This window comes from Rattus norvegicus, chromosome 9 (genome assembly GCF_036323735.1).
Source record: "Rattus norvegicus strain BN/NHsdMcwi chromosome 9, GRCr8, whole genome shotgun sequence".
NCBI lineage: Eukaryota > Metazoa > Chordata > Mammalia > Rodentia > Muridae > Rattus > Rattus norvegicus.
The window spans coordinates 11766896-11775821 of NC_086027.1; the positions used below are offsets into that span (position 1 = coordinate 11766896).

Here is an 8926-nt window from a genome sequence, read left to right on the forward strand (position 1 = left end):
TGTGCTCAGGTAGTGCAATGTCCAATTTTCCAGGAAAGTTCAGACTGATTTCCAGAGTTCTTGTCCCAGTTTACAATCCCAGCAACAATGGACAAGTGTTCCTCTTTCTCCACATCCTCGCCAGCATCTGTTGTCACCTGATTTTTTGATCTTAGACATCCTGACTGGTGTGAGGTGGATTCTTAGGGTTGTTTTGATTTGCATTTCTCTGATGACTAAGGATATTGATCATTTCTTTAGGTGCTTTTCGGCTATTCTATATTCCTCAGCTGAGAATGTTTTCTTTAGCTCCGAACCCCATTTATTAACAGGGGTGTTTGGCTCTCTGTACTCTAACTTATTGTGTGTTGTGTACACTTTGGATATAAGCCCTCCATCAGATGCAGGATTGGTAAAGATTTTTTCCCAATCTGTGGGTTTCCTTTTTGTCCTAATGACACTGTCCTTTGCCTTACAGAAGCTTTTCAGTTTTATGAGGTCCCATTTGTCGATTCTTGATCTTAAAGCATAAGCCATTGGTATTTTGTTCAGGAAATTTTCCTTAGTGCTCATGTCTTTGAGACTCTTCCCTACTTTTTATCCATTACTTTTAGTGTATCTGGTTTGATGTGGAGGTCCTTGATCCACTTGGACTTAAGCTTTGTACAGGGTAATAAGAATGAGTCAATTTGCATTCTTCTACATGTTGACCTCCAGTTGAATCAGCACCATTTGTTAAAAATACTATCTTTTACCATTGGATGTTTTACCTCCTTTGTCAAAGATCAAATGACCATAGGTGTGTGGGTTCTTTTCTGTGTCTTCAATTATGTTCCCCTGAGCTGCCTGTCTGTATGCCAATACCATACAAACTATTGCTCTGTAATACTGCTTGAGGTCAGAGATGGTGATTCCCCCAGAAGTTCTTTTATTGTTGAGTATAGTTTTGCTATCCTGGGTTTCATGTTATTCCAAATGACGGCAAATTGCACTTACTACCTTTATAAAGAATTGAGTAGGAATATTGGTGGTGATGGCATTGAATCTGTAGATTGCCTTTGGCAAAATGGCCATTTTTTACCATATTCATCCTGCCAATCTATGAGCATGGGAGATCTTTCCATCTTCTGAGACCTTCTTCAATTTCTTCAGAGATTTGAAGTTCTTGTCATACAGATTTTTTACTTGCTTGGTTCAAGTAACAGCAAGTTATTTTATATTATTTGGGACTGTTGTGAAGGGTGTCATTTCCCTAATTTCTTTCTCAGCCTGTTTACCGTTTGAGTAGAGGAAGACTACTGAATTGTTTGGGTTAATTTTATACTCGGACAGTTTGCTGAAGTTGTTGATCACGTTAAGTAGTTCTCTGGTAGAATTTTGGTGTTGCTTAAGTAGACTATCATATCATCTTCAAATATTAGTGTTTTGACTTCATCCCTTCTAATTTTTTCCCTTTGACCTACTTTCATTGTTTGATTGCTATGGCTAGGACGTTAAGTACCATATTGTACTTAAGTAGGGAAAGAGTGGGCAGCCTTGTCTAGTCTCTGATTTTAGTGGGATTCCTTCAATATTCTAAGTTTAGTTTGATGTTAGGTACAGGTTTGATGTATTTTGCATTTTCCTATATTTAGATTCAGGCCTTCAATTCCTGATCCTTCCAGGACTTTATTAATGAAAGGGTAATGAATTTTGTCAAATGATTTCTCAGCATCTAATGAAATGATCATGTGGTATTGACTTTGTTTATATGATGAATTTCGTTGATGGACTTCCGTATATTAAACCATCCCTGCATCCTTGCCATGAGGCCTACTTGACCATGATGGATGATTGTTTGGATGTGTTCTTGGATTCAGTTTGCAAGAATTTTATTGAGCATTTTTGATCAATATTCATAAATAAAATAGGTGTGAATTTCTCTATCTTTGTTGTATCTATGTGTGGTTTAGGTATAAGAGTAATTGTGGCTTCATAGAAGGAGTTTGGTAGTGCACTGTCTGTTTCTATTTTGCGGAATAGTTTGGACAGTATTGGTATGAAGTCTTCTATGAAGGTCTGATAGAATTCTGCACTAAATCCATCTGGTTCTAGGCTCTTTTTGGGTGGGAGATGTTTAATAGCAGTTTCTATGTCTTTATGAGTTATGGGGTGGTTTCGATGGTTTATTTGTTCCTGATTTAACTGTGGTACCTGGTATCTGTATAGAAAATTGTCCATTTCCTCCACATTTTCCAGTTTTGTTGAATATATGTTTTTGTAGTAGGATCTGATGATCTTTTTAATTTCTTCAGATTTTGTTGTTATGTCTCCCTTTTATTTCTGATTTTATTAATTTGGATACACTCTCTGTGACCTCTGATTAATATGGCTAAGCGTTTATGTATCTTGTTGATTTTCTCAAATAACCAGCTCCTGGGTTTGCTGATTCTTTTGATACTCGGTTTTGTTTCTTCTTGTTTGATTTCAGCCCTGTGCTTGATTATTTCCTGCCTTCTACTCCTCTAGGGTTTATTTAATTTTTTCTAGAGCTTTTAGGTGTGCTGTCAAGCTGCTGACATATGCTCTCTCCTGTTTCTTTTTGCAGGCATACAGAGCTATGAGTTTTCCTCTTAGCGCTGCTTTTATTGTGTCCCATAAGTTTGGGTATGTTGTATCTTCATTTTCATTAACTTCTAAGAAGTCTTTAATTTCTTTCTTATGTCTCCAATGACCAAGTTGTCATTGACTTCAACTTCCATGTATATGTGGGCTTTCTGTCTTATTTGTTGTTATTGATGATCAGCCTTAGTCCGTGGTTTTTTGATAGGATGCATGGGATTATTTCTATCTTCCTCTATCTGTTGAGGCCGATTTTGTGACCGAGTATATGGCCAATTTTGGAGAAGGTACCATGGGATGCTGAGAAGAAGGTATATCCTTTGGTTTTAGGGTGGTGTGTTCTATAAATATATGTTAAATCCATTTGTTTCATAACCTGTTAGTCTTTCTGTGTCTCTGTTTAATTTCTGTTTCCCTGATCTGTCCATTGATGAAAGTGGCTTGTTTAAGTCTCCTACTATTATTGTTTGTGGTGTAATGCATGATTTTTTTGAGCTTTAGAAAGGTTTCTTATTGTTTAGGGACACAACTGCTATGTACTTGACAAATATAGCCATCAGCCAGAATAGAAATCATATGACTGTTGGCCACATGAGGATGACTTTCTTTCAAAGATCATCATGATTTTTGGTAAGATCTTCCCTGTAATTGGTGGCATGGCTTCTCACAAACATGGTCCAGTTGTCTAGAATCTCCTCTTTGGTCAGCATCTCATCCTTGTTTTTATCTGACTCATACACCAGATGCTGGGCCTCAGCCTGTGCATGGTCATAGTCCTGAGGGAGGATCCAATGGTGAATCTCATCCTAATCCAGTTTCCCATCCTTGTTCAGATCTGGGAAATCATTGAACTGCTCCCCAGACAAAACCCAGTCGGTCTCAGGGCAATTGTCCTCGTGAGAAAAAGATGTCCACAATGTACTCATCCTGGTCCACAAAACCATCCCTGTTCTTGTCGATATTCTCCAGCGTTTCCAGAACTACAATCTCCTTCATATGTTCTAAATCCTCTTAGTGCAGAAAAGCAATGAACCCCTCCTGAGTAGCTGTCAGGTCACCATCAAGGCCTTAAACCTCCTCTCATCTCGTGGAGGCAACTTTTTAAAGTTGTGATGATCAGAGCTATCTTGGAATTCAGCAAGGTTTCCCAGGTAGTAGCCATAGGTAGCCTGCTTGTATTCTTCCCAGGAGATTTTTCATCTATGTCCCTATCATAATCCTTCCAGAGTTTAGCCACATTTTGGTTGATGTATCTTTTCTGTAACTCTTTGATCCAAACTTTCAGGTCCTCAGTAGTAACAAGGCTGACTTCATCACTGTCAATTGGATCAACAATTTTCCCCAGCCTCTCCTGCTCTCGTCCAGGATTAGCTATCAATGGTCTTGGAGTCCTCCTTGCCCAGGAAGACCTCATGATTGTACAGGAAGCTGTGCTTATTCTTTGGTGGCCACTTGCCCTGCTCTGAATCGGGAAAAACCATGTGCTCCTTGCTCATCATGCTCTTGGCCATGAACGCCAGGACCAGTGCCAGCAGCAGGCCATGGAGAGTCCCAGGCTAACACCATGCACCCCAGTCGCGATCAAAGGGAGGCAGCAGGGAAGTAGGGGCTCAGAGCAGCTTATCAGCTGTCCCTTCCCCAGAGAGGGCTTTTGTTACATTTCAAACGTTATCCATTGTCCTGGTTTCCACAAAACCCCTTATAAAACTCCCTTCCCCTTCTACTCTGGGGTCTTACCACACCCACCCAAACACCCAGGCCTATCTGCCTCCCTGTTCTGGTTTCCTCTACACTGGGGCATCAAGCCTTGACAAGACCAAGGGCTTCTCCCCCCATTTGTGCCCAAGAAGGCCATCCTCTTCTACATATGCAGCTGTAGCCATGGGTCTGTCCATGTGTACTCTTTGGATGGTGGTTTCGGTCCTGGGAGCTCTGGATGTTTCTTAGTGTTGTTCTTATGGGGCTGTAAACCCCTTCAGCTCCCTCAATCCTTTCTCTTACTCCTCCATTGGGGACCCTGCTCTCAGCTGAATGGTTGGCTGCAAGGATCTGCCTCTGTATTTGTCATGCTCTTTACCCCACTCTTTTGAGCAGATCACCACAGAGCAACGAAGATGTATTGTCTTGGCGTGATGATGTACAGACAAATAGATGATTTCTTAATTCTTATGATGGTTCTATAAGAATTCCTAAAATTAGATTAGTAATTTTAAGCTCCTTTATAATGGGACAGCTATTATGTTTTCTCTGGTAATCAAAATTGCATTGAGAACTCTTCCTTCTTAAAGTGTCATGAGTGAATTGCTTCTGCAATACCAAGCAGGCATCTACAAATTAGAACCCATTCTAAGAGGGTATAAACCAATTAACAAAAGTTCATTAAAAGAGAACTAATGATTTACTATAGGTGCAAGGACTGAACGTAAATAATTGACTGGATTTGCCTATAGGCAATTTCACTTATTCTTTTCTCATAAAAATTACAGCTTTTAACTCTCCATGAACATGCAGAGCCAGTGACAGATGGTGACAGTTTATCCTGATGATTACTCTTCATGGATATGCATGTAAACATTCTCTGTTGTAAACTGATTATCCAACTTATTATTTGAATTCCTGTGCAAACTTGTGGTGAACTTTTCACCATGTGATGCTGTGTTCAGAAAGATATACAAATGCTGAGTACAAAGAGACAGAAAGCTTTTTAGACAGAACTGAATTGAAGAGAACAGAACTCAAGAAGAACTTAGAAGTAAAGGCATAGCGTTGAGAGTAAGGCATTGAGAGTAAGGAAATTATTGTGTCATAAGAGCAAGAGGAAAGGAGATTAGAAGAAGAGAGCAAGGAGAACCTTATAAGTCAAACTTTATGGAGGCAAACCTTTGTAGAAATTCTAGGAAAACGGAAGAACTTATAAATAAAGGTTAAAATCACTACTCTTCAGTCTTCAGCCTGGCTCACTGGCTAGCCTGTGCTCTTCAGTCAGGCTCACTGGCTAGCCTCTGCTCTTCAGTCAGGCTCACTGTCTAGCCTGTGCTCTTCAGCCTGGCTCACTGGCTAGCCTCTGCTCTTCAGTCAGGGTCAAAGGCTAGCCTCTGCTCTTCAGCCTGGCTCACTGGCTAACCTGTGCTCTTCAGTCAGGCTCACTGGCTACCCTCTGTTCTTCAGTCAGGTCACTGGCTAGCCTCTGCTCTTCAGTCAGGCTCACTGGCTAGCCTGTGCTCTTCAGTCAGGCTCACTGTCTACCCTGTGCTCTTCAGTCAGGTTCCCTGGCTAGCCTCTGCTCTTCAGTCAGGCTCACTGGCTAGCCTCTGCTCTTCAGTTAGGCTCACTGGCTAGCCTCTGCTCTTCACTCAGGCTCACTGGCTAGCCTCTGCTCTTCAGCCTGGCTCACTGGCTAGCCTCTGCTCTTCACTCAGGCTCACTGGCTAGGCTGTGCTCTTCCGCCTGGCTCACTGCCTAGACCCTGCTTTTCAGCTGGGCTCACTGACTAGCCTCTGCTCTTCACACAGGCTCACTGGCTAGCCTCTGCTCTTCAGCTAGGCTCACTGGCTAGTCTCTGCTCTTCAGCTTGGCTCACTGGCTAGCCTCTGCTCTTCAGTCAGGTTCACTGTCTAGCCTCTGCTATTCAGTTAGGCTCACTGGCTAGACTCTGCTTCTCAGCTGGGCTCACTGGCCTATGGGGCCCTAGCACATTGCTTAACCATCTGCTCATGACTGCCTGACCACACTGACCACCTGACCCGTCGCCCTGACTTCTTAAAGTCATTCTCTAGAAAGAGCACAAGAAACCAAAGAGAAACACCACAGCAAACTTTTCCCATGGGCTCTGCTTTAAACTTAAGTGCTTTCATTATTTCTTTAAAAGAGTGAAATATAATTTCAGCTATTCATATGGCCAAGAGAGCTGTGCAGTAGTCATTGCTTTAGGGAATTTGGTGCTAAATCAAAAGATTCCTTTATTCTATCACGATGTTATCTGTATGCTGTAATATGTATGTTTGAAAACACAACACCAAATTCCTAAAATCTAGATGTTTTAAGACATCAGCTCATGGAGAAACATAACTGATTCCTATCTAGCCTGGGCTTTTTTGCTATACTGCAGGTACAATCAATTTTCCACACTACTTCCATGATTTTCAAGAATGATTAAGAGAAAAATAAGTTGAACATAATGGCCAGAAAGGGGGTTCTGTCAAGTTGTCTTATGTGGGACAAGATACCAAAGTATGATGGTAAACCTAAAACCACCTGTTCCCAAAACTAACAGAACTTACAGAAAATACATACTTTCTTATCATTCCTCCTCCCCAATGATCAGTGATTTAATGAGCAGCTACTACGATCCTAGCACTGTGCATCTAAGTGTGTAATGGTGAATAAAAAACTTAATAAAAAGCCTCATTAAGGAATAAAGAAAAATGAAACATAACTTTGAAACTCAGAATTCAATATAAGCAAAACCACCACCATTTCTTCAACTGGTGATTTCTGAAAACTTCATCATTTTTTCCATGGGCTTCTATAGTAATGATACTGAGTCTTGATTTGGAAAATCACAAAAAGCAAGTCACACTTTTTTCTTGGCTCCCACAACTGTCAAAGGAAACAACACTGTTGCTGTCCATTGTGCTTCCCTATCAATCCTTTTATGGATGGTAATGAATTCCAGTCTTTTCAATGTGAAAACAGGCCACCACTTGAGGGCAAAGGTTATTAAAATTACCCAAACCGGTATATTCTCTAAAATTTTCACATAGCATTTTACTGATATCACAATGTAAATTCACCACAAATATTTAACCAATGAAAATATTGAATAGCTCTGCAAATAGGAGCGATAATCATATATACTTGAAAACAACTATTATGGAAACAAAGGACGTACTAGGAGAAAAGATACATCACTAAAAGGTACACAAGCAGCAAAAAAGACACTACATTTCTTGGTTTAAAAGTTAGAAGATACACTTGATCTTTAAAGACAGGCAATGTACTTGATCTTTAATCCCTTCAACTGTGCCCTGTCCACATAGAAACTGCAGTAGATGACAATCTTTTGTAAGATTTATTTATTTATATGTCAGACAATGCAGCTGTCTTCAGACACACCAGAAGAGGGCACCAGTACTCATTACAGATGGTTGTGAGCCACCATGTGGTTGCTGGCATTTGAACTTAGGACCTCTGGAAGAACACTTGGTGTTCTTACCCACTGAGCCATCTCTGCAGCCCTCACAATGGCCTCTTACACAGCATCACAGTGGTCTATTTCACTACATGGCTCCAGGATGATAACAGAGAAACTTTCACAGTTCCTGAGCACTTCTGAGTTCAAACACCACCAGTGCCCACTCTGTGCTGTTGGCACATTCTGACCTTCTCCTAAGGGTTGTCAGCCACAAAAGGGACGGGTTAGCCCCAGACAGCATTCACTGCCCAATCCTAAAAACCCCCTCGATTCTGAAAAAGCCTCATTCCATGCTTGCTCTATATTTGAGGAAGCCAAATGTTGATCTGGCTCAAGGCTCTTCTTTTCTTAGCTCATCAACTTTCTTTTTCCACTTCTTGTCACAAGAAGTATTTTTTTTTTTTTTATGCTGCAACTACACTGCAATGAGTGAAGGAAACCACCATCAACTCTGGGTGCCACCTCTTGAAATTTAAAATTCACAAAACAATTCATGGCTTTCTAATCAGCACCATGGAAAATAAACAAAAACAAGCAAAACCATTCCAAAGGAACTTGCTGATCTGGAGGCCTGCTCATAGCAGGTAGGAAAGAATTAAATTATGCAGAACTGTAATCTCTCAGAGCTTTGGAGGCTAAAAAAGAGGAAATCTCTGTTTATGTTCCCTTTCTCCGAGTAATTGAAGGAGGGTATTTTACATCCTCCAAATACAATCTCTTGCAAGAGGCAACCAATTTCAAAGTAGATCAGAAGAAATCTATTAAATAATACATTCATTGCCTGAGGTTTTAAGAAAATATTTTCCCACGATCTCCGTCTTCTAACAGCACACTCCAGATTACCTCTCCACTCTTTCCCAATGCCATGGGCTTTCCAATCCCTACTTCAGCTCTCCATACATCCCTGAACCCTCCCTTCCCCTACCCAATGGGCTCACTTTGCATTGCCTCCTTCTGCCACTGCTTTCCCAGGACAGGGGGAAAGGGGGCGGGGGGGTGGGCAGGGCCAGAACCAGCCAAGGAGGGACGCGGGTCTCCTACCTACCTTGATTCTGCTGCTCTGGCGGTGCAGCCCGCCCTGCTTGCTGCTTGCTGTCCCTGGGGACCAGACCGAGGTCCGGCTAGGGGTCCGGGCAAGCGCCAGGCCTCGAG

The 8926-nt window shown here is 41.5% G+C and overlaps 1 pseudogene; it reads right to left on the bottom strand.

Annotated features, from left to right (window-relative positions):
- Nucleotides 1-3188: 3188 nt before the first annotated feature.
- Nucleotides 3189-8641, bottom strand: LOC134480450 (reticulocalbin-1-like; annotated as a pseudogene).
- Between the last annotated feature and the right edge of the window lie 285 nt (nucleotides 8642-8926).